Source organism: Brachyhypopomus gauderio, chromosome 14, assembly GCF_052324685.1.
Source record: "Brachyhypopomus gauderio isolate BG-103 chromosome 14, BGAUD_0.2, whole genome shotgun sequence".
Taxonomy (NCBI): domain Eukaryota; kingdom Metazoa; phylum Chordata; class Actinopteri; order Gymnotiformes; family Hypopomidae; genus Brachyhypopomus; species Brachyhypopomus gauderio.
The window spans coordinates 11,715,156-11,735,137 of record NC_135224.1 but is presented as its reverse complement, the minus strand read 5'-3'; the positions used below and the strand labels follow the sequence as shown (position 1 = coordinate 11,735,137).

The following is a 19,982-nucleotide window of genomic DNA, read 5'->3' as shown; positions in this document are numbered from 1 at the left end:
GTCTTTAGTTTGCACGTTACATGTGTGTGAGTTTTCAGTGTTTTCTGTGCGCGTATTGCGCAACCCCAAACGTTAATAAAGCAGTGACGTTGGCTGCGTATGCAAGGATCCGTGTCTCGTCCTTCACACTGCACCCCAGCGTTACAGAACGACAAGCCTCGTTGAGACACCAGGACAATGCCCGGCTATAAGCCCAAGTCCAAGAAGGGGAAGAAGAAACCCAGCAAGCGGCATCACCGCACTTCGCCCTCGTCTTCACGAGGAAGCTCGCCCATACGGGTCGGCGTCCTCGAGTGGCACGAGACGGGTACGCCACCAGAGGGTGACCGTGGAGTGGAGGAACACCAGCCCCCGCGGGACAAGAGCACGCCTACGCTGGCGCAGCTGGAGGGGGACCCGGTATGTGCGTCCCTGCTGCGTCATGCTCGGAAGCACCTGAACCCCGAGGCGGCGGAGGGGCTCCGCCAGGAGGCGGTGCGAATATGGAGGGTGTATCACCCCTCGTCCTCCAGGGAGCCCTCACCCCTGCGGGTCCACGCCGTTGAGCTCTGCGGGTTGATGAGGGACCCCGAGAGCGAGCTGGAGGAGGGGGACTCCTCGGGCGGGGAGTCGGAGCCGGACTACGGTGGAGGGGACTACCCTCCGTCGTTGGACGGTGTCTCCACCGTGGACTACGGTGGAGGGGACTACCCTCCGTCATTGGACGACGTCTCCACCGTGGACTACGGTGGAGAGGACTACCCTCCGTCATTAGACGACGTCTCCACCGTGGACTACGGTGGAGAGGACTATCCTCCGTCATTGGACGACGCCTCCACCGTGGACTACGATGGAGACTGCCCTCCGTCCGAGGGCTCCGGTAGCGGAGAGGACGAGGAGAGCCTCCCCCCCTCTGAACTTTCGGTCGAGACCACGAAGGGGAAGTGGACCCCCTCTTCCGACCGCTCCAGTTACAGCGAGATGGACTGTGCCCGGGGTGACAGCCCGGAGCGACCCATGGACTGGAGCCAAGGAGAAGAGGGGGAGGATATGGAGACCGAGGGGGACCGTCCGCACAGCCCGTTCGGCACGACCGCCAGCAGCGCTGCGTCCGACGCGTCCTTCAGCCGCGCAGCACCCGGCACGTCAGCCGGCCGCGCAGCACCCGGCACGTCAGCCGGCCGCGCAGCACCCGGCACGTCAGCCGGCCGCGCAGCACCCGGCACGTCAGCCGGCCGCGCAGCACCCGGCACGTCAGCCGGCCGCGCAGCACCCGGCACGTCAGCCGGCCGCGCAGCACCCGGCACGTCAGCCGGCCGCGCAGCACCCAGTGGAGGAGCTGCAGCTACGGCTGGAGGTGGAAAGGTGCCCGCAGCTCCCGATCTCTCGCTCCTCTGGGCTCTCGTCTTGGCGCGTAGTTGGGAGCCTGTTTCATGTTTGTGTGTGCCTGTGTTCGTAAGTCTTCCCGTATGTGTGCCCAATCCGTTATTCCCTTTCGTGCCTCTGTGTGTCAGTGTTCCAGTCTGTGTGTTGGTGAACGTCCCGTTGAGTGTGTCTAACGTGTTTTCCCCCGTCTTCCCAGGGAGGGTGTTTTAGGGGGTTCGTGGCGGTCCTGCCGTCGGGGGTGACGGCTCTCGGAGGCTCGTAGACCAGCGGCTCCGGACCTGCCCGTCGGTGTAGGTTCGGGGCATTCCTGCTGCGCCGGACGCTCCGGGAGTAGCGAGCCCCTGGTGGCGGGTTCTGTCACGTAACAGCTCCGGACCCCTCCCTGTGGGCGTGTGTCTACGTCGTCTGCGTCTTGCCGTCTGCGTCTGTGGCTCCTCGTGGGTGTGGTTGTGTCTGCGTGTGTTCATTCGTCCCACCTGTGGCCCGTCTCGTAATCACTCGGGGCTCATGTAGTTTGTCTATTTAATGTGCGTTCGCGCAGTGTCGTGTGCTTGTCGTTGTCTTTAGTTTGCACGTTACATGTGTGTGAGTTTTCAGTGTTTTCTGTGCGCGTATTGCGCAACCCCAAACGTTAATAAAGCAGTGACGTTGGCTGCGTATGCAAGGATCCGTGTCTCGTCCTTCACACTGCACCCCAGCGTTACACTCAGATGGTCAGGCAGGGCATTCCCAAGGCGTGGAGCTGCAGAACAAAAGGCACGGTCACCCATGGTACAAAGTTTTGTTCTGGTTGAAAGAAGACGGTGGAGATGCATAGAATGAAGGGCTCATAAATGTGTCTGTGGTACTAGCAGTTCTTTTAAATAAGAGGGAGCCTGGCCATGAACACTTTTGTGTGTGAGGAGAACCTTGTATTCAATCCTCTTAGTCACAGGGAGCCAGTGAAGAGACTGGAGAACAGGTGTGATGTGCTCATTTTTGCGTACCTTCATCAAGACCCTGGCTGCACTATTTTGAACATACTGTAATCTCTGAATACTCTTACTAGGAAGCCCCAAGAGAAGAGCATTACAGTAGTCCAGTCTTGAGGACACAAAAGCATGGACCAGTCTTTCAGCATCAGACAGACTGAGGATAGGACGCACCTTGGCAATATTTCTGAGATGGTAATAGGCAGTCTTACAAATATGTTTAATATGACTATCAAAAGTGAGCTGTGAATCCAGTTTAACACCCAGGTTGTTGACTGTAGAGGATAAGGAAATGTCTTGTCCAAAGAGTGTAATTCTGGAAACATGGGATAGCCGGATCTGTTGTTGAGTTCCAACCATAATTACCTCAGTTTTTTCACTGTTTAAAAAATTATGAGCCAAACCACACTTTTATTTCCTCCAAGCAGCCATGAAGTTTAGTGAGAGGGGTCGCTGACTGAGAAGTTGATGGCAGTAATGATGGTGAAGAGCCAACTTTCAGGTAAAGTTGTAGGTCATCAGCATAACAATGAAAAGATATTCCATAGCGTCTGATAACATTGTCCAGTGGTAATAAAAACAGAATAAAAAGGATAGGGCCAAGGACCGATCCCTGAGGAACTCCACAGGTCACTAAGTGAGTCTGAGATCTGGCTTTCCCAAGCTCAACAAATTCTGTTCTGTCCATTAGATATGATTTAAACCAGTCCAATGCAGTGTCTTTGATGCCAATGATGCAACAAAGCCTATTCAGAAGTATGCAATGGTCAACAGTGTCAAATGCTGCAGACAGATCCAGGAGGACAAGTAGTGAAGGGGAGCCAGTATCTGCTGCCATTAATAGGTCATTTGTAACTCTGATCAGGGCAGTTTCAGTGCTGTGGGCAGAGCGGAAACCTGATTGGAACTTCTCAAAAATATCATTTTGCCTGAGATAATCCAGAAGACAAGCTGCAACTGTTTTCTCCAAGACCTTTGAGAGGAAAGGAGATTTGAGATTGGCCTGTAATTTCCAATGACTTCAGTGCTGAGGGAGATTTTTTTTAGCTGTGGTTTAATTATAGCAGTTTTTAGAGCAATAGGAACTTGACCAGTTTGGAGAGAGTGATTTATTATGGTCATAATCAAAGGACTAATAATGGTGATTAGCTTTCACCATGGCTGTGGGAAAGGGATCCAGATTACAGGTGGAAGAGTTTGTGCCTCTGATTATGTCTTCAATCTCTCTCTGTGAGAGTACAGGGAAACAGCTCAGAGGCTCAGAGACCTCAGACTGTAGTGAAGCAACCTGCACAGGTATGGTGGAAGAGGTTAATAATGCACCGTGAATTTTATCAATTTTCTTTGAGAAAAAAGTCAGAAATTCATCACACTGCTCTTGTGTGGTTTTAAATGGCAAGAGAGCTTGGGGTTTGAGGAGGAGGTTTATTGTTGAAAACAGCTGTTTGGAGTTTCCCATTCCATTTGCAATAATTTTGGAGTAATACTGCGAGTGAGACACTTTGAGAGACCTTGAATAGGACTTCTGATGCTCACGATAGGCAATCCTGTGAACAGTAAGCACGGAAGCTTTATAACCTCATTAGGGGTATAACATTGGGAACATGTGGAACATGAAGCCATATACCTCTGAATATTTGCCATAGTCTCCCACTGGTACCTTCCACTTAGTAGTTGTAGGGTGCATGGGTCTCCTGGGTGTTCAGTGGTTAGGGACATACGTGACCATGTAGTAACCGATCTATGGGGAACATAATTCTTGACCTGTGGGCATTGGGCTGAGACCGCTGTCTCCTGCAGTATGGACTTTATTTCCACATCAATCTCCCATTTCACAGAGGCAATGATCGGGTTCTCAGTTCCCTTCCTCATGCTCCTCATGGTACATCCTGGACAACGCATCTGCCTTAGTGTTCCTGGTGTCTGGTTGATAAGTAATCCTGAAATTGAATCTCTCAAAAAAAAATGGGGACCATTGTGCTTAGCTGGCAGACAGATATTCTAAGTTCTTATGGTCTATTATGACGACAAAAGAATGACTGCCTTCTAAACAAAACTGCAATTCTTCTTGTGCAGTTTATAGCCTACAGGGCACATTCCATTGTTTCTTTCTGCTGGTGTATTTGTGGGAATGATACGCAACTGGATGCATACGTGAGTTAGCTGTTCTCTGTGAGAAGTGTTTACCTCTAAAGGAAATGAGGAGTCAGGGAGTCTTAGCACAGGGGTTGTGGTTAAAGTATTGAAGAGTTACACAACATTGCACATTAAATGTCCCAAGGAATGTCCATAGTACCACACCCTTGTTCAAATGTGGCACACCCTGATCCAAGACACTGGGCCATCATCAAGAGCATGCAACATTTTTTTTCTTTTTTTTCTAAAAAAAAACAACAACTTTGGACATCTTACAGAAAGACCAGGAAATTCCAAATGAAGTTATATTATCACATAAAATGAATATGTTATGTTAATAATAGGACAAGACATGTCTAAGAGTCCAAGCTGCTAAGACCCTAAACGATGTTGAGGATGTACTACAGTACATTAGGATTAGGACATCGTATACAGAACACAACAGGAACTTGATCCGGTGGCCTTCCATGCTCCAGATGTCTTGCCAGGTCAGAGCTCTTTCTCTTGCGCTTTCCCATCTAGTCCAACTGCCTTGTTTGTTCATGGCTACAGCCTTGACGTGCCAAAATTCCTCCTCCGCCTTTCGGACCTCTTTCTGCTGTAATGGAAATTTCTGTTATTTCATTATAGCTGATGAGTTGTGATGATCAATCAATGTTGTTCTAGTAACGGATATGTAATCAATCGATTAAACCTTTGAATTAGATGTTAGACACACAAATGTGCACATTCATTGTGGTCTGCATGTGTGGCCCATGGAAAATTCTGTATGAGTAAGAGCACTGAAAGAGCACAGCATGTCTTTGAATCATATATTCTGACCACTAAATGTACGGAAGAACACTCTGCATGAACCCTATTGTGCAAGATTGCGAGCAGCTTGAACGAAGGAGACAGTTCATATTTATGTGTTTAATTAGAACCACTGTGAGATGAGCATCCTTGAAACTGTATCTACACACCGGTGCTGAGACATTACCTCACTCTGCTAGGGAGGGGGGTTAACTTGGCAGCCACAAGTTCTTTGTGTGCTAAACCATGATTCAGCAGTTTTACACTATAAAACTCCATGGCTAGAGAGACCAAGCAGCTCTCCCTTGTCGACACTCAGGAGTGTGGGCAACGGGGATCTCTGGGTCGACTCATATGTTTGTCTGTTATGTTGAAATTCTGTTCTTTGATATTACTGTTTGTACTTAAATAAATATACTATTTTACTTTGATTACCTTACCCAGTTTGTATTGATTAATATTTCTTGCTCACCACCAAGGTTTGTCCGCAAATTTCCACGACACTGCACTAAACCTCACCTCTCCTTTGGGTCTGCTTTGTTCCAGCTTGCTTTGGTGCAGCAACCCACGCCAAGCCTTCCCTGGGCTACTGAACCTACAATGTCTGCATGATGCAGTCTGTCCTCTGCTTTGCTGGCTGACCACTTTCAGCCTGTCCTGATGACAATGTCTGCCTGGCATACTTTCTCATCTCTGCTGTCCCGCAGCATCATGGCCTGGTGTGTTTTTGTCACCTTAAACTCTTCCACCACTGATGTTATTGGCAGCTGTAGCTTGCTGCCTGTGCTGTAAAGGCCAATGGAGCAAATGCTTCTTGCGATGCCCAGCCATCTTGTTAGATGGGTGTTCAACTTCCTTTCCAGACCCTCAACTGTGGACACAGGTACCTCGTAGACCAGGAGAGGCCAGAGCTATCTGGGGAGAACCCCATGTTGTTTTATTTATACTCACAAACGAGTCCTTCATAGATCTTTGTAGCTGTTGTTCATGCTAACTTCTGGTTCAATGCTGTACCCAAACAATTGGACATAAAAACCAGCCAAAGTAAGCCTTTTCTTTTCTTTTGTCCAAAAGTATCCACAATCAAAATATGATCTAACAAAATAATCCACGACTGCATCAGTTTTGCCAGAGTAAATCATGTGTTCTGGAGAGCTTAGCTTATCCTACCTTAGGTTAGCATGTTTACAACTCAGATGGCTTGTTGTTTTGTGCATGTCCTTGTCAAAAACAAACATTCACGAATCATGGCAAATGAGCTACAGGGTTCATACACTTTTTTGACAATTAATTTCCATGACTTTTCCATGACTTTCAGGCAAATTTCAATGACTATACATTCTCTAAACATATGTGTAGACATGAAAAATAAGAAAAAATCCAGGCCAAAATTCCACAGTATATCATAAATTAATGAAAAGCCACGTGGTTTAATTGAAAAAATAAACATTTACCGTATTTTCAATATCAATATACGTCGCACCTACAAAGTTTTTTAATGGAAAATGTTGTAGCTATAAGCCGTATCCGGGCTAAAAGTGAGTCCCCGCTTACCGACGGGTCTGGTTAACGACGGACTGGAGTTACGACCGACTTTTCGTAATTTTGCGCGGTGCGCGAAGGTGCAGTGGCAGCACAGTGGAGTGTAGTGGAGTGGTGTATAGTGTATGATAAGCTGAAGCAGCGCAGCCTCCACCGTAGCCCATCTTGACAACGCGATCGCTCTTTCTCGCGTTGTACGCACGCAGTTTTTTTCTATACTGTATTTATGATTAAAGCGTATCTAAATCTAGGGTCACGCTTAACGACGAAAACTGCTTTACGACAGACTTTTCAGTCTCTAACCCCATCGTTAACCGATTGGTTAACCACACAGTGCACATTTTGCACGCGTCCTTGTCTTTCTCAAACCACAGCTTGTATTTGTCCAACTGAAGCAGCCATTGTTGAATCGGCATTTACCAGCATTACGCTGATTTACATGTCAAAGTACAATCTACAGCTCCGTTTGGAGTCCGTCGCTAACGCAGCGAACTAACGTGTGAAGTTACGTTAGCGGTCCGCACAATGAAAAAAAAGGCTATATATATATTTCTTCCGGTTATCAGAACGACAAACATTTATTGTGTCAAGCAAATTTCCATGACTTTTCCAAAACATTTGAGTATTTTTATTTTTTCCAAAACTGGAAAGGCCTGGAAATTGCTATTTTCAAATTCCATAACTTTTCCAGGTTTTTCATGACCGTACGAACCCTGGAGCTATTAATTTTTTTAGCCTTGAGCAGGGCTCTCAAGTTTTGGATTCATTCCAGAGTCTGAGAGTTGTTGACGGGGGGGGGGGGGGGGGGGGGGTGGTGAACGTTAATTGTTGAGCGGGGGGGGGGGGGGGGGGGTATTGGCCGGGGGGGTGGGTGGGGGTGGTTGTATACGTTGTATATCGCGATCGATCGCCAGTGGAGGGCGACATAGATATGGATCGGAGGTAAATAAACTAGATTTTTTTTCTCGCCGTGTGAAATCGGAGGTGTGGCATGTGAGCGTGTGAAGACGGTCAAATGCGTGTGTCACACGCTCAATGCGTGAGACTTGAGAGCCCTGGCCTTGAGTGAACTATTGGTTAGAACAGCTATCAATCACTTTGAAGGCGTCAGCTTGTCGTTGTCGAAGCTTCTTGGTTGGCCCACTACCCCTCCCCCTTTCACACCTCACCAGGCAAAGGTGAGAAAAGCTGTCATTAAGTCACCACCTCACTCCTGTCTAATAAAAGCGACAGATTTCAAGAGTAGACAAATGTAGCTTTGCAATTCGAGGACATATGATCCTGCGATGTTGCGGATAGGTCGAGAATTGTTTGTTGTTCTCAGCATAGGAGAGGGTTATGCAATTTTTTCCAATGAAGTGAACAAGCAAATAGAGGTATTTACCAACATTTTCTCTACTGTTTTAGAGTGTGATATTGAAGCTCAACAATATTTGTTAGTAAATTAATTATAGGTGACAACATCTTACGTCATCTTGCCATCTCCCAAGAACTCCAGCGTAACATTTCATGCATGTTTATATAATCTAGGCTAAGTGGAAACACGTTGAATGATTATTTTAGTAAGGCAATGAAATTGTCTGATTAATTTACTTTATTTTACACAATAAGCCCTTATTGTGTAAAATAAAGTAAATAAATCAGACAATTTGCTCTTACTGGTGCACTTTGCTCTTACTGGTGCAATGTGCAATTAATGAAGATTGGCCACCAGGCTGGTGCAATTTAGCCATGAAACCTCCCACACTAAAAGGAAAGGTGTTTCAGTTTAATTGTCCAACCCCTGTATATGCCATTCAGTGTGATACCAACAAACCCCTTAACCTCACTACTAAATAACTGGATCAGTTCATGGGTACAGAAGTGCTTTGTAAAAAAAACTTTAATTCAATCTGTACCCCACAGGAACAAACATTCAGAAACACAAACACACATTGCAGCTAATTTCAGCTAATAAACCAAAATCTGGTGGTAGGAGGGTGGGGGCAAATTTTATGATTTATATTAGTGGTGTCAATTCCAGGTTCAGAGATTAAAAGTCCTCACCAGGATTTTGCTCAAGCTTACTAGATTTTCTAATTAGCAATCCAGGTTAAATTAGTGGAATCAATACAATCCAGGAAGCCTGAGCAAAATCCTGGTGAGGACTTTTAATCTATGAACCTGGAATTGACACCTCTAATTTATATATTAGAAGGGACCTCTAATCCAGCAAATACTAGGATACATTTTTTTTTCCTCCTAAAATAAAAATTCATGCCATAGAGGGATAGGAAAACCTCTCGTATTGCCAAACTGTGGGAAACAGAGCCGGAGTGGCTAATCGGGAGATTCGGGAGGATTCCCGATGGGCCGGCTCATGTCAATCTCTAGTTTGGGCCGATTGGGAGGGAAAAATAATTTTTGGCCGGATTTGGGCACGAAACTCCCGGGCTGAAAAAAGGGCCCACTCCGGCCCTGGTGGGAAAGCATACTAAGTGTTATGTAATGCTGGTAAAAATACTACAGGTAAAGCTGATATGTATCAATCTATTATCCATGATAGTAAGCCAGAAGGCAGCCTTAGAAATGTACCAGTAAAGTTGGGATCAAGTAGCTCTGGCTTGATCCCATAGAAACCCAAATTCACATGTAGAAGTGTCGAGGGATTATGACTGAATCTCTTGTGATGTGACAGTAATTCAGAAGATAGATTGATTAGATAACAACTCTTTTCAAATCTGCAGAAACCAGTAAACAGGAAAGTAAATATGGTTCTTGTGACCAATGTCTATCATTCTTTTCTGGGCCCATATCATTACAAAATAGCTTTTTGTTGTTGTTCTAAAATCATTGTAACCATAACCTTTACAAAATAAAACCCAAAATGTGAATGCTTTAATACATATCTTTCCTTTGAAGATCATGGTGGGTTGAACTGCAAGTGATGGCCTATATATAGGCTACATTCAAAAGGCCTCAGATGTCTGGCTTGTCTGGCTTCTGAAAGAGCGAGTGCAACATGATTGTTTTATATGTAGCTCTGCTGTTCATACCTACGGGTAAGTTAATCTTTGCCTACTTTTGTGATTTGACATGATGAATAGTAGTTTTCAATCTTTTAAGTATTTAACATAGCACAGCTTATTCGTCTTTTAACTCCCTTTTAATGTTTTTACAACCCTGTTTTACTTTTATAAAAAAAAAAAATTTAATTAATGTAATCAATTTTAGACCTCTTCTCCATTTAGGAGTTTAAAAAGGAGAAAGAATACTTTTAATATGTATGTTAAGTTTTTTTTCCAGAAGCTTATGATGGGCAAATTAATTCAAATGTCAGTTATTTTTAGTCGCGGAAAATCATTTATTTATATTTAGTGCCAAAGTTCAGTGAAATTAACGTGGGTAGCACTTTAAATTTTGGACTGCATATCAATAATTCACTGTTATTTCTTAAGTTGATTTGGGACAGTGACTAAAAACAAATGTTACAGATTACTGATTGCTTGTTAAAAAATCTATAACTTTTTATATAATTAATATATAAAATATAATAATATAAAGTCTTATTTTGGTAAAGGTAACCTCATTCATTTCTGTTATTGTTATCTGTTATTATTACTTTTGAACTCACTAACTGCTGAACTTCATGTTCATGTTCAGTACATGATAAACACCAAGATTCCAATACAGAAAATTAAGTTTGTGTAGGAGACACCATCTAATAAAACCAACTCCCTGGCAGGTGACATGGGCTGTGCCATAAACTTTTGTATTTAAAACTCAGGACATATTTTGTCTAGTTTACTCATTACAACATTGCTGAGCTGGCCATTTCATGCAGAATACCCAGATCTTACACACTGGGCAGTGTGTACTCCACATGTGTTAATAGCCCAGACATGTACAATTAATATTTCCACTGGTAAGAACAAAGTTCCTCATACCAGAACAATTGTTCTTTCTTTGAATATACTCAATATTAGGTGTTTTTAATGTCATGGTTGACTGGTATATATCAGGCATTTGGCATTCCCTTTAGTGCAATAATATATTTTGCGCATATTTAGATTGTTGAGTATTGTTGGGTCAATTGCGAACTAATTTTGAAATGTGTTATTGTAGATTACATATTGTTAAAATTTTTAGTTGCCTTAATGAATGTACAGTTTTATGGAGTAAAGCACTTTATTGGACAACCAGTCACTCAATACACATCACTGAAAATGAGAAGTAGTTTGTCTGTTACCCACTGGAATAAAAATATTTTCATTCACATTTTCCCATCATTACTACATTCTTGAAATGTCTTGGTGCTATGAGGCAAGTTATTTTGTGTTTTACACAATCTTGCATTTTACGCAACTATTCCCATATCTACAGTTTTATATAAAATGTAGAACCTGCAAATGCAAGTTGGCTAAATAAACATAACTAGTAAAACTATACACAACTCTTAATGTACCACATTCCCTTGGTTTTTTTTTACCTCTTAATGGTATGTTTATCTGTGAAGTATGTTACAAAACTGTCCATACATGACATTCCAACTGTCCAGTTCCTATATTTAAAATATTTTGGAGAATTAAATGTGCATATACGCATGCACATTATTATGAAAGCGCCATAGAAACATGAATGTAGTGTTTCATAATGCAAAATATTTATGTAGAAAACATACTGTAATAAATTAGGTCCTCACAGAGCCAGAATTATAATAACAGTACATACAAAAAGTGATCTTCCTCTTAAGGGAAACTGTATCTTTGTTCAACATACGAGTACTTACAACAGCACATTATTGCAACTATGTTTCAGGGGGAACGGCTGAAGGGAACATCTCAGAAACTTTGAAAAACTTAGAAAGAGTAAAATGTGAAAATCTCCCTCCAAATAGGAACCATTCTGGAACTTTCTGTTGTGTCTTTGACACTGGACATACTCTTGCAGTTACAGGTAAATATTTCAAATGGGTGTCTGAAGTAATATATATTGGTTTTAATGTTGCAAGCAATTTATTTTATTAATTGATTGTATGAAAACATTTTGTCATGAACAGATTGTATTTATTGAGAGACTATAAATATCTAGTTGGCTAACTCCAAAACAAATAAAAACAATTAAATACTTCCAATGCAATAATCTTATTTCATTTTCATTTTTTGAGGGAGTGATAGCTGCCACAGTATTCCTTTCATTGTCTTTGTTGGAAACACCTTTATTTTGATGTTAAGTGCAACTATCAACATTGTCCTCTGTATAAAACTGAAGAGAAAAGATGATGAACTTTGTAGAGGTATGTTGTTTTTCACCCACCAAAGTATGTATGACAAAAATTTAAATAAATGTAAATAAATAAATGTTTATGATTTTTCTATAGATTTGTTAATTCATTATTTTCTTCTTTTTATAGCCAAAATAATTCTTAATGAGACCCTATCTGGTGAATCACAACTAAGCAAATTAGTTGAGGTCAGTGTCACGTAGGGCAACGCCCCCTCTCGTAGCTGTCACTCTGGGTTCCCTCATGTCCGTGTTCCCTGCCTGTTTGTCCCGCCCTGCTCGTTGGTTTTGATGTTTCCTTGTTTGTTGCCACGCCCCAGTGTCATTGTCATCACCTGTCCCTAGTTAGTTTCTATGTATAAAGTCCCGTCATTCCCCAGTCGTGTGATCCGTGATTTTGTCTACTTCGTGCCTTGTGCTTTGTATACCTGTTCTTCGTGAGTATTGTTTCCGCTACCAGAGTACCTGCCTGTTCCGTGTTTCCCCGTCGTGTTTGGTTTATCTGTCCGAGTATGTCTGTTGTCATTTCTTGTATGGACTGCCTTCCCGATATGACCTGCGCCCGGTATTACGACTCTGCTTTTGGTATTCCCCGTATTAAATCTCGCTCATCTCTGCAATTGTGTCCGTCTCCTCGCTCCGTGGCGCAAGCCACGTTACATAATCACGGATCTATCCAGGACACAGCGAGAGAGCGAGACTCCGGTGAGTTTAGTCGCTGTAACGAGTTGTTGGCTGCTTCCGTGCAGTTTAACTCTCATGTGTTACAGCGCGAACGAGCCGGAGACAGGAATACCCCTGGCGCTGTGGGAACACGGAAGTCTCGACGCGCACCAACGAAAGCCCAGTCACTTTCGGTTTCGACTGGCTTTCGCGTCGAGACTCCTATTGAGCGCTACGTGTCTGCCCGGCTTGGCGAACACCACAGGCATGAGCAACCTGTGGTGCAAGCAGCGGGCAGACGGAATGAGCGCACAGACGAGCGTTGGCTTAACCCTCGGTTTGCTCTCGGTGGCCACTGCGAGCTCCCGACGCCTCGGAGGAGGCGGAGCCGTCGCAGAGAGAGCAACCGAGAGGCTTCTGTGTCTGTGTGTTCTTCCAGGCTCAACCCGGACACTGAGGAGGAGGACTTAACATCGCTGATCCCGCCGGCTACTCCACAGTACACCCCCATGTATTTTTTGGGGGGGAGTACCAGCCACGTCGGCTTGGCGGACACGCCCCCCGATGACGTCAGTATAGTGGCTCCGCCCCCCGAGGACGTCGGCTTGGCGGTTCCGCCCCCCGAGGACGTCGGCTTGGCGGGTCCGCCCCCCGAGGACGTCGGCTTGGTGGCTCCGCCCCCCGAGTGCATCTCCTCACCTCGGATTCCTGTCCCCGCTGCCCGTAGGCAGTTCATACCTGTTCCTGTCCCCGCTGCCCGTCGGCAGTTCGTGCCTGTTCCTGTCCCCGCGACCCTGGAGGGGTCGTCCACGCCGGTTCCTGTCCCCGCGACCCTGGAGAGGTCGTCCACGCCGGTTCCTGCCCCCGCGACCCAGGAGTGGTCGTCCACGCCGGTTCCTGTCCCCGCGACCCAGGAGGGGTCGTCCACGCCGGTTCCTGTCCCCGCGACCCTGGAGAGGTCGTCCACGCCGGTTCCTGTCCCCGCGACCCAGGAGGGGTCGTCCACGCCGGTTCCTGTCCCCGCGACCCAGGAGTGGTCGTCCACGCCGGTTCCTGTCCCCGCGACCCAGGAGGGGTCGTCCACGCCGGTTCCTGTCCCCGCGACCCAGGAGGGGTCGTCCACGCCGGTTCCTGTTCCCGCTGCCCGCCAGCGGACCCTGCCTGTTCCCGCTGCCCGCCAGCGGACCCTGCCTGTTCCCGCTGCCCGCCAGCGGACCCTGCCTGTGCCCGCTGCCCGCCGCCCGGCTCCGCCTGTGCCCGCTGCCCGCCGCCCGGCTCCGCCTGTGCCCGCTGCCCGCCGCCCGGCCGCGCCTGTGCCCGCTGCCCGCCGCCCGGCCCCGCCTGTGCCCGCTGCCCGCCGCCCGGCCGCGCCTGTGCCCGCTGCCCGCCGCCCGGCCGCGCCTGTGCCCGCTGCCCGCCGCCCGGCCGCGCCTGTGCCCGCTGCCCGCCGCCCGGCCGCGCCTGTGCCCGCTGCCCGCCGCCCGGCCGCGCCTGTGCCCGCTGCCCGCCGCCCGGCCGCGCCTGTGCCCCAAGAGACTGTGCTGCCCCCTGTTGGGCATGGACTTTGTGTTCCCCCTGCTCCGCCATGTACCTCCTATGTTCCGTTGGCCGTGTTCCCCTTGCTCCCTGGTCCCGTCCCTGGTTTTGTTTTGGTCCCTGTCCCCGTGGTTGTGTCTGTTCGTGTCCGTGTTCCTGTTCCTGTGTCTGTTTCCTGTGGTGTCGTCTCTGTCCCCGTCCCCGTGTCTGTTCCCCAAGTTGTTACCCACCTTGTTCCTGTCCCCGTCACCATCGTCCAGGCCGTGTTTGCCTCAGTGTTTACCTCTGCCCTGTCCCCTGGCCCCGCTCCAGTGTCTGTCCCCAGTCCTGTCCTGTCCAGCCCTGCTCCTGTGCCTCGCCCTGGCCCTGTCCTGCCCCCCTGTGTCCCGTGTCATGCCGTGTCCCGGCCCAGCTCTTGGCCTGTCTCCCTGTCTCCGGTCCCTGCCGTGTCCCAGGTCCCCCGTCCTATTTTGTCTGGTCCTGTCCCTCCGGTCTGTCCTGTGTCCGCTGTCCCTGTCCTGTCTGCCCTTGCGTGCCCCGGAGTGGCACGCTTTGAGGGGGGGTTCTGTCACGTAGGGCAACGCCCCCTCTCGTAGCTGTCACTCTGGGTTCCCTCATGTCCGTGTTCCCTGCCTGTTTGTCCCGCCCTGCTCGTTGGTTTTGATGTTTCCTTGTTTGTTGCCACGCCCCAGTGTCATTGTCATCACCTGTCCCTAGTTAGTTTCTATGTATAAAGTCCCGTCATTCCCCAGTCGTGTGATCCGTGATTTTGTCTACTTCGTGCCTTGTGCTTTGTATACCTGTTCTTCGTGAGTATTGTTTCCGCTACCAGAGTACCTGCCTGTTCCGTGTTTCCCCGTCGTGTTTGGTTTATCTGTCCGAGTATGTCTGTTGTCATTTCTTGTATGGACTGCCTTCCCGATATGACCTGCGCCCGGTATTACGACTCTGCTTTTGGTATTCCCCGTATTAAATCTCGCTCATCTCTGCAATTGTGTCCGTCTCCTCGCTCCGTGGCGCAAGCCACGTTACAGTCAGTTACATAACTGTCAAATCTTGAAATACTATACTTGAACTGGCATTGCAATAATTCAATTCAGTACTTGCAGCTTTCATGCTTAAAATATATACACAGAAATATTCATGAATGTGCACCATTTAAGGTGAAAATGTTTTTCAATAAATTAAATACATTAAGTACTTAGTCTACAACTTAAGAATTCTTGACGGTTTTTCTGAAGTGTACAAAGTGTACAAATTTTAAGGATGAATCCACAAAAAGATCATTCAAACAATTATGAATTTTTTTGCAGCCGAGTGATGATGATGATCTAAACTATACTACCATGCAACTCCCTGAGCACAGTGGCAATAACCAGAGAGGACAAAGGAAAAATGATGAAGACAGAACATTATACTCCAGTCTGAAATGTCAACATCCAGACAGTGCATGAAGGTCTTCCTCCAACCATTTGATCTTCAGTTAGGGGTTTCCATCTTTGCCTTTTTCACAAAACAAAGAAAGGCAGACATTTCCAGACATGTAAGGCCAAATCAGTTTACAGTTGTGTATACTGTTGTGTATACTGTCAATAGGATTCATATTAAAACCAATACTATAATGGAAAAGGAAGCCTAACAACGTAACCAAGACATAAGAACAAAATGGATGATAAATCATTTGTTTTTAGGGTATCTAATGGCTAATTTGAGTTATGGGTCAAAACTGACACGTTAACATAAGACACAGTGACAGAAAGCTAACACAATGGTTAAAACCAACAGCCTCCACCCCAGAATGCTGGGTCATCCAGTTCATTGTCATGAGTAAGTCACCAACTGATCTTCTGTTTTTGAGACATAGCATGAATACATCTAAGCACTGTAGTGTCAAAGCCTATGTAGTACTTTATGTAGTGATTAAGGTTAAACTGTAAATGTCAAATTCATTCTTCTTCTCATGGTGAGTGAGCTTGACAAAGAGGTTTGAAACATGTGGGTTACATATGGTTCTGTTTTAGGTGAAAGGAGCCCTAGTCCAGGGGTCAAAGATCTGGTGGGCCCTTTTCCTATCTCGGTCTAGACTAAATACTGAGGCCCCCTTCTCTCCTACTCATCTTTCTTTATCAATATGTGTGACATATTGTGCAAATATGAGGGGCACTAGTCTTCATGAACAACTCGCATATATAGGTTTGAAGATACATGGTTCGAGAGGAAGATTCACATTGGCCCGAGACCTGTCTCAAGCAAGATCTAGGTGCTTGATTTGATGCTGACCTTTTTTGTAATAAACTTATTGTAATAAACAACTAAGATAGTGTTGGCAGAGACTTCTTCATTCATCATCACAGCATTGCTACAGAAGAAGTAAACCTCAGTACTTTAACCATTCTCTGAACATGTTGTTGAGACCTGGAATCAGAGATGCTCAAGTCTTTGATCTCAAGTCCAAGTCAAGTCTCAAGTCTTTGATCTCAAGTCCAAGTCAAGTCTCAAGTCTTTGTTCTCAAGTCCAAGTCAAGTCTCAAGTCTTTGTTCTCAAGTCCAAGTCAAGTCCCAAATATTTGAGTGACACTGTAGTCGCAAATCACTGTATAGTTGTAATGGTCTGTTATGACACTTCTGATGTATAATAGCTTAAACTGGTAAATGAAGAAATACAATTTTTAAAAGTGCGCACGCACACACAAATGTTTTCCAGATACATTTTGTATCCGTATTTTTCTCCAAAAAGTATTTTTCTTACAAAACTGACATTTTTCTGGATACAATATTTGCTTCTTTCAGTAGAACATCTGCTATATTTTGTTTTAAAAGATAAAGGAGGGCTGTGAAATAAAAAAATCACATTTTTAACTATATATATGAAAGGTCTGCATATAAAGAAAATAGCAACCAAATTAGTGATTATAAAATAAAAATTTAAAACAGAATTCAAATTTTACAATAATAATGATTCTGACATAAAAAGCCCTGCAGCAACAACTATTTGTCTCCTAATGAACTGGATCAAACACAATCTATGCACAACAATCTATGATCAAACACAATCTAATCTCTTTTGAATGCAAGTCTAAGTCGAGTCTGAAGTCACTGTATATCCGACTTAAGTGCGACTCGAGTCCAAGTCCCAAACTCGAGTCCCCATCTCTGCCTGGAATATAACTTGTCATATTTCATTTTGTTCCCCCACAGCTTTACAAACCTGTGGGAAAGCATACCAAGTGTTACCAATATCATGTAAAGCTACTAAAATAGTACATGAAAAGCTGGTGTGTACCTATTGTGTAATGTCCATGAAAGACTTCATAAGACAGGCTTAGAAATGCACCAGTAAAGTTGGGATCAAGTGGTCCTGGCTTTATCACATTGACCCCAAATTCACATGGTAGAATGTCGAGGGAGTATCTCATGTGCCAATAATTCAGAAGACAAATTAAGAAGATAACTCTTCAAATCTGCACAAACCAGTAAACAGGAATCTAATCATTGTTCTTGTGGCCAACGTTTGTCCTTCCACATGATACGTTTAGCAAATTACAATTCTACTGTTCTACTCATTTCATTTACAAAATTACTTAATTTCTTATAAAATCATTGTACCCATAACCTGTACAAAAAAAATGACATTCCTTGGAACATTCAATGCCTGGAAAACAGAAGGGACTATATGTTATTACTTTGTACTTTGTATCACTTTGTAGTAACTTCTGTCACGCTTCCTGTCATGGACTCCATTACCCAGAACCCATCTGCCAATAATCCACCCAATCATCTCATCCTACCAGATCTTCATCTCCTGATTATTGATCACTATCACCTGCCCATCTACCTATTTATACCTGCTGATCTTCACCTAGTTGTTGCAAAGAATTGCCATTGCATTTTCCTGAATACTGAATGTTATGTCTTGTCTCTCTGGTTATCGTTCTGCGTTGGTTTCTGGTTTATGACCGTTTATTTGTTTAGGTGGATAGACTCATAGCTTCTAAAACTATCTACACATTTACCCATGTGTTTCTAATCAAAATGGCTTAAGATCCACACATGTCTAACTCGTGAGGCCAAAATACAACCAGTGACACCCATGACCGTGTGGAGCCTACTCGTCAAGATACCACTGGGCACCATTACAAAATCGAGTCAGGCTTTTAAACCGGTTGCTAGACCTCAGCTGTAATCAGCCTTCATCGATTTCAGTCTCAAGGGTGAAATCACGTGACCCACAGTGTTCGTCTGTTGTTGCGCCATCTTCTGGACAACCTGTGAATAAATCCAGAGCAGCCAACCGTTGACCTCCACCAGTCTTAGCCCTCTCCTTTCTGAGTTCTGCCCCCCCTTTTTTGGCTTCACTAGAAAAGTCATGCCACTTTTGTTTGAACTCAATGCCAGATCTATGATTGTAAAGCTGCTTTGTGACATGTGTTGTAAAAAGAACTATGCAGTGGCGTGCACAGACATTTTGGGGGGCAAGTGCTCGGGGGGGGGGGGGGGGGGGGGGGGGGGGGGGGGCACTTTTTAGCGCACGTGGAACACTTCATTATAAAAAAATTTACAAGCACATGCTGAGTGAAATTTGACTTTTATTTGTCACATTCTCTAAACGTGAGTTTTCAATGGAGAAAAAGTCACGCATCCAACTGATATAATTCATCCAACTGATATAATTCATATCCAATATACAGTCATGTCCTTCAGGTAACTTCTGTTTACCCTCCACTGTCTGCAGGCCTTGTTGCATATATTTTGCAATTAGTAAATCAATATAGGCCTACAATTAAGACAGTAAAAGACCGTAAAGTAGGAGAAGGAGTTATAGGCTACTGAGTGTTGTCATTACATGAATGCAGATGGGCATTTTTCACAGGTAATGGGGAACTTCCCGTTTCTTCTTTCACAAATGAATGTAATTTATGTTGCCTAACAAAACCTATACAACTGAAGACGTTCAGCTTAACACATAGATTTGCAAACTGTACCTTAATTATTTGTATGTGGTCGTCCTCACGTTATCTATCATTGATTTGGGCTAGTGTGACTAGTTTATCAGGTGACCAGTCGGCTAAAAATGCTTAGTAGTTTAGTGCTGTATGAGACATTTTACAACACAAGAAAATTATTTCACGTTGGGCTTAGAGGGCAAACGGTACGATTTGACTTGATGTGTATGTGACCTGGCTGGTGGGGACGGGAGAAGAAGTCTATCTGTGACCGTGCGTGTTGTGCTGAAGACGCTTCCTTCCACTCGCTGAACTGAACTGCTGCTGCAGCGCATCTGGTGTTAAAGGAAGAGAGAGGTCAGGTGTGTGTGAGGTGGTGGCTCATTTCAGGGCATTGTTTTTAATCGCTCAGGTTTTCAAAAGATCATTTCAGACCGACCTCAGTAAAATGATAAAAAAAAAAAAAAAAAAAAAAACGAATTTTCAAAAGGGCACTTTCGTTGATAAAGGGCAGAGTTGGTGGTGCTTTAGCACCACCTGATGTCTATGTGTGCACGCCACTGGAACTATGTAAATAAATTTGACTTTGACTTTGATCTTTTAATGCTACTACAAGCACTGATATTCTTGGCAACATCATCCCATTTTTTAAAACGGGGTCTAGGAGTAAAGCAGAGATCAAAACACGGGTAGGCAGAACTATCAAAGAAACGCTTGGTAAGAAACTTAAGGGAGCAATAATTTGCAATAGCTAGGAGGGTGGATACAGTAT

At 45.1% G+C, this 19,982-nt stretch overlaps 1 long non-coding RNA gene across 1 annotated transcript; it reads left to right on the top strand.

Moving 5' to 3' along the window:
* The first annotated feature begins 8,080 nt into the window (after window positions 1-8,080).
* LOC143475602 (uncharacterized) lies at window positions 8,081-16,580 on the top strand. The gene is made up of 6 exons (XR_013121058.1): window positions 8,081-8,182; window positions 9,708-9,847; window positions 11,604-11,741; window positions 11,953-12,081; window positions 12,199-12,257; window positions 15,581-16,580. It is a non-coding gene; the product is annotated as an uncharacterized LOC143475602 (long non-coding RNA).
* The last annotated feature ends 3,402 nt before the right edge of the window (window positions 16,581-19,982 follow it).